The following is a 6,281-nucleotide window of genomic DNA, read 5'->3' as shown; positions in this document are numbered from 1 at the left end:
TTTTACCAACTACCTGGCCAGAGAAAGGCAGGTAAAAGTAGACAATGAGGAGGCCGTATGGAATGAGATCTTTACCCAGCAGAGATGACAGGCATAATCAATCAGATTCTTCTTCTAAGCTTGAACTGGAGACACAGAGAATAGTCAACCAGTGTAATCCTGAAGGAGCAAAATTCTTAAGTAGCTTCTCAGGGAAGTGGAGGAGACCAGTTGAGTAGCAGGTACTTTCCTCCAGCCACATCTCCTCTGGTTTATCTTTTTTTTCTTTTTTAGATACAAAATTTGCTACTTTATTTTATTATATGTTTTTAATGGAGGTATAATTGATATATAATGTATTAATTTCAGGTGTACAATGTAATAATTCAATGTTTGTATATTTTGCAAAATGATCATAGTAAGTCTAGTTAACATCCATCAGCACACACAGCTAACAAAATTTTTTCTTGTGATGAGAACTTTTAAGATTTATTCTCTTAGCAACATTCAAATATACAGCACAGTGTTATTAACTATAGTCATCACAATGTACATTATATCACCAGGGCTTATTTATTTTATAACTGGAAGTTTGTGCCTTTTGACCCATTGACCTATTTCACTACCTCTCACTCCTGCTCTAGCAACCGTCAGCCAATGTGTTCTGAATATCTATGAATTAGGGTTTTGGTTTGTTTTTTATTATTTTGGTTTTGTTTTGTTTTAGATTCCATATATAAGTGATATTATACAGTATTTGTCTTTCTCTGTCTGACTTATTTCACATAGCACAATGCGCTCGAGGTCCATCCATGTTGTTGCGAATGGCAGGATTTTCTTCTTTTTTATAGCTGAATTATATGCCATGGCATATATATATATGCCAAATTTTCTTTATCCATTCATCTGTTGATGGACACTTGTGTTGTTTCCACATCTTGGCTATTGTAAATAATGGTGCAATAAACATGAGGATTCCAATTATCTTTTCAAGTTAGTGTTTTCATTTTCTTCAGATAAGCAGCCAAAAATGAAATTGCTGAATATGGCAGATTTTTTTTTTAATTTTTAAATTTTTAAACCTCCATACTGTTTTCCATAATGGCTGCACCAATTTGCAATTCTACCAACAGTGCTCGGGGGTTTCCTTTTAACAGTTATGTGCTTATTGCCGTTATATTAATTGTTTTCTGGATGTTTTATAATTCCCCCCTCTTTTTTTTCTTCTCTTGCTCTCTTCCTTTGTGATTTGATGATTTTCTGTAGTAACATACTTCAATTCCTTTCTTTTTATCTTTTTTTGTATCTACTTTAGGGTCTTGCTTCATGGTTATTATGAGGCTTATATAAAACATTTTATATTTACAACAGTCTATTTTAAGCTGATAACTGTGAACTCATACTAAGCTCTACATTTGTACTCCCTCTACACCATTTTATGCTTTTGCTGTCACAGTTTACATCTTTTTACCTTGTATAACTCTTAAATTATTGTAGTTATAGTTATTTTAAATATTTTTGTCTTTTTTCCTTCATACTAGATTTATAAGTGATTTAATCACCACCACTAAACATGAGAATAAACTGAATAACTATATTTTAACATTTACCAATGAGATTTATACTTTCATATGTTTTCATATTACTAATTAGTATCCTTTTGTTTTGGCTTAAAGAAGTCTCTAACATTATTTTTGTATTTTTTATTTTTCAGTTACACTTGGCATACAATATTATATCAGTTTCAGGTTTGCAACATAGTGATTAGACATTTATATAACTTATGAAGTTATCATCTGGGTAAGTCTAGTACCTATCTGACACCATACATAGTTGTTCAATATTATTGGCTATATTCCCTACGCTGTACTTTCCATCCCCATGACTATTTTTATAACCAGCAATTTGTATTTCATCCCTTTCACCTTTTTAATCAGCCCCCAATCTCCCTCCCATTTGACAACTGTCATTTTGTTCTCTGTATCCACGAGTTTCTGTTTTTTTGTTTTGTTTTGTTTTGTTTTGTTTTGTTTTGTTTTGTTTTGTTTTGTTTTGTTTTTAATTCCTATAGCACCTGGTATTCCTAGGTGGTTTCCCATCCAGGTACTAACCAGGCCCAAATCTGCTTAGCTTCGAAGATCAGATGAGATCGGGAACATTCAGAGTGGCATGGCCATAGACTGTTCTGGGATTTTTTTTGCTCACTTTTTTGTTTGTTTTTTAAATTCTACATATAAATGAAATTATATGATGTTTTTATTTCTCTGTCTTATTTCACTTAGCATAAAACCCTCTAGGTCCTTCCATGTTGTCACAATGGCAAGATTTTGTTCCTTTCATTGCCGTGTAATATTCTCTCATATATCTATACTGCTTCTTTATCCATTCGTCTATTGATGGATACTTTGGTTGTTTCTGTATTTTGGCTATTGTAAATAATGCTGCAGTGAACTAAGGGTGTATATACCTTTTCAAATTAGTATTTTGGGTTTCTTCAGATAAATACCCAGAAGTTGGATTGCTGAATCATATAGTAGTTCTATTTTTAATATTTTGAGGAACCGCCATACTGTTTTCCAAGTCTCTACACCAATTTGCAAACCTGCTAACAGTGCACAAGGGTTCCCTTTTTTCTGTATCCTGGGCAACACTTGTTGTTTATTTAATGATAATAGCTATTCTGACAGGTGTGAGGTCATATCTCATTGTGGTTTTAATTTGCGTTTCCTTAATGATTAGTGACATTGAGCATCTTTTAATATGTTTATTAGCCATCAGTATGTCATCTTTGGAAAAATGTCTATTCAAGTAAGATGCCTATTTTTTAATTGAATTGTTTATATTTGGTGTTAAGTTGCATGAATTCCTTATATATTTTGGATATTAATTCCTTATTAGATGTATCATTGGCGAATATCTTCTCCCATTCAGAAGGTCACCTTTTTGTTTTGTTGTTGGTTTCCTTTGTTGTGCAAAAACTTTTTAGTTTGATATAGTCCCATTTGTTTATTTTTTGTTTGTTTGTCTGAAGAAACAGATCCAAAATATTACTAAGAGCAATGTCAAAGAGTTTACTTGCTATGTTTTCTTCTAGGAGTTTTATGGTTTGGAGTCTTACATTTAAGTCTTTAATCCAAAATGTGCTTAACTTTAACAAATTGTTTTTAGAAATCTTCCCCGCTGACTTTACTTGAATAATTCAAAGGTTACCACAATTTAGAGATGTCAGATAATAAAATAAAATCAGAAGTACTAATTAGAATCTTAAATAATAATAGATCCCATTAAACTGTCTAAGATTTTACTAGACTCATCAGTAAACAAAACAAGCCAATGTACTAACAAAAAACTAATTTTTAACCATGATTAAATGATATTGTGGTCAAGACAAATATTTTCATCCCAATATCTGTATATTTTGATTTAGCTTTCTGTTTCAGCATCTGCTTCTTGACAAACGTAATAAGATCTTCCTCGGGCAATGTTTTCAGCTTAGATTTTCCAGTCCCAGGGGTAGTGGGTGAAGCCACCCCATGCTCATAGGATCCTTCTCCATGGCTACCTGCCCACTGCACCCAGAGGCTCCAGGCCGCTGTCCAGCCTCCACACTTCTGTCTGTGGCTTATCTTTCTTATTTTTGCTTTTTCAGACAACTGCACAGTCAGGGTGGGAGAGTAAGAGTGAGTTCATTGACTTATGACTTTGGAAGTGGTAGCAGCAGGAGCAGAAGAGGTTGAGTCACACTAATGGCTAAGCATGGAGTAGGGATTGATGAGGTGAGCACACAACCTATATGCCAGAGCAGTCTTGCTTCAGTCTGGAATGATCTCCCGGGTTCTGAAGGCATTCTGGTCTCCAGGAGGCTGAGATGCACTTTGGTTCCTATTTTTCTATTTAGAACAGGTGGAATTCCTGTTCTTGGGTCTCACACCTGGCTGAGATCCAGTCTTCCTTAATTCTCCAGTTTCCTTGTAATAAGTACCTAGACCAAGGTAACTCCAATTTGTTCTGTTCTGTATAACTAAAAATTATAACTAGCACAGAAACTAAATTTAGTTTTTGTCATGATGAATATTTATCAACTGTGAAACTAACAAAAAACAGCACTCTAGATAATTTTTCTTGCTCCTTTTTTTTTTTTTAAAGAAAGCCATTCTGTTTTAGCTAATAAACAATCATAAAATAAAGAAAAACTGCCTTCTGTTCCAATCATCACCAGGGCGTTAAGTGTGAGATATAGTTAACTACAGATGAGACCCTTTGAGGAATTTGCTTTGTTAAAATGTGACCCCTTAAAGTTCCAAATGTTTGTAGAACACAAAACCAGTTTCACTGATATTTAGAAGAGATTGCAAAGAAGAATTTTATGTAACTGGTTACAGAGAGTATTTTTATGTCTATGTTTGAAATTTGTTACTTGTGCTAATTAGTATGTGATAATGTGTGTGTGTATGTGAATTCAAAGGTAATAATTCTATTAGTCGAAGTTCTCATATATCTTAAGTTTATATAATATGACAGAATTATAATACTGATAATGCAATGCGATTTAACCTATAGTTCAGTGACTTTATCTTATTGTTGAGGATGACAACAGAATATACAAAACAAGTAAATATTTACTTTTATGTTTGACAGTTGAATGAATCTTCTTTAAAATTAGGGTATCTAATTCATAAGGACTCCATAACACTTAATTACAATGTGGCAAATTCTTAAATATTTATCACCCAAGAAAAACAAATTAATCATCCCAAATAGAACTCCATTTACATATGCCTCCAACGTTTCTACCTTCTGTTTTTATTTTTCAGAATTTTCAGGTATAGTGGATCTAAATGTCAAAGGAAAAAATATCCTCACATTCTTACATTACTGTATTTTACTATGTTACTTTTTTGGAGCGTTGGGTGTTTGTTGTTGCTCTACTCTAACAAAAAGCCTAAATATTTACATAAGGAACCAGGCAAATAATTGCAATAAACTTTGTTTTGTTTTTAGTTTAGTTTGCTTTCTTAGTTCAGTTGGGATTTTGGGGGAGTAGGGTGGCTTTTATTTGTAAAATTCAAATAATTACAATATCTTATTGCTGCTGGACAAAGCACAAATACTTTAACTTGACTTATGTCATTCAGTTATATCTCCACTTCTCATCTTGATTACCGTCATCTACTGACTTGGTCACTCCTTCCATTCCCTGAACTCTGTTGTACCTGGCTCTCAATTCCCCAACCCCCACCCCGACTCTTGTCATTAACCTAATCTGCATTAGTGTTCAGTTGATAAGCATTCAGTATCTTGCCCTCTCACCTAATTAACCTCATCCCAAGTGACCTTTTCCAACCCAGCTCAGTCATCCTTTCATTAAAGTCACATCCACCTCAGATTTTCTCTATTCCTGTCCCCACTTCTGTTTTCCACATCAAAATCACTAATGTAGACATTATGTGGGACCACAATATCCTACTATTTTAGCTTCTTCTTTAGGTTGATTATCATCAAGCCCCTTCTCACCCTCTATCTGGATAAGCTCATCTACCAAAGTGGTTTAAATACAACTATATGCCAAAAACTCACAAATTTAAATCTCCAATCCAGACCTCTCTTCTGAGCTCCAGACTTCAATAGTCTTCTCAAGATTCAGATAACTCACAAGTATCTTAAACAAGCATTCAAAATTGATATCCTCCTCTTCCCCCCAAAATCTGTTCCCCCTTTATCTTTCCCACCTTAATAAATGGTACCTGTGTTCACCCAGTTGATTAATCCAGAAACCTGAGTGTCATTTTTGACACTTCTCTTTTCTTCACTTCCTATCTCCAATCCATCATCAAATTTCGTGCCTTCTAAAATATACTTTGATACTTCTCTCCATTTTTACTATCTTTTCCCCTAAGCCATCAGTTCTTGCCTAGACTAGGGCAATAACCTTTTAACTGGCCTCCTCTCATCCACTTTTGCCATTTCGATCACATTGTCCACATACAATCTGGTATGTATAACTCCCCTACTAAAATTGCCCTTAAAAAAAGTTCACATGTGTTATCATTGTTTCAAAGTCCCCCTGTGATCAGGCCCCTGTTGATCCTTATAGCTCCATTTAGTACCACCTCCCCTGGTTCACATGGCTCTAGCCACAGCCCTTGTCTTTCTGTTCCTCAAATACACCAAGCTTATTCTCATATGTTTTCCTGGCCTGTAGACTTTCCTTAGTCCTCACCTTATAATTCCTATTTATATTTAAGGTATCCGCTTCATTCATCCATTTAATAAATAGTTATTAAGTATCTACTCTGAGCTAA

The 6,281-nt window shown here is 34.2% G+C and overlaps 1 pseudogene; it reads right to left on the bottom strand.

The window, feature by feature from the left end:
- Nucleotides 1-2,041: 2,041 nt before the first annotated feature.
- LOC111746958 lies at nucleotides 2,042-2,160 on the bottom strand (annotated as a pseudogene).
- Nucleotides 2,161-6,281: the final 4,121 nt, after the last annotated feature.

The sequence above is a fragment of the Pteropus vampyrus genome, unplaced genomic scaffold (assembly GCF_000151845.1).
Source record: "Pteropus vampyrus isolate Shadow unplaced genomic scaffold, Pvam_2.0 Scaffold206, whole genome shotgun sequence".
NCBI classification, from domain to species: Eukaryota; Metazoa; Chordata; class Mammalia; order Chiroptera; family Pteropodidae; genus Pteropus; species Pteropus vampyrus.
The sequence above is the reverse complement of the archived record's forward strand: the minus strand, read 5'-3'. Positions and strand labels throughout refer to the sequence as shown.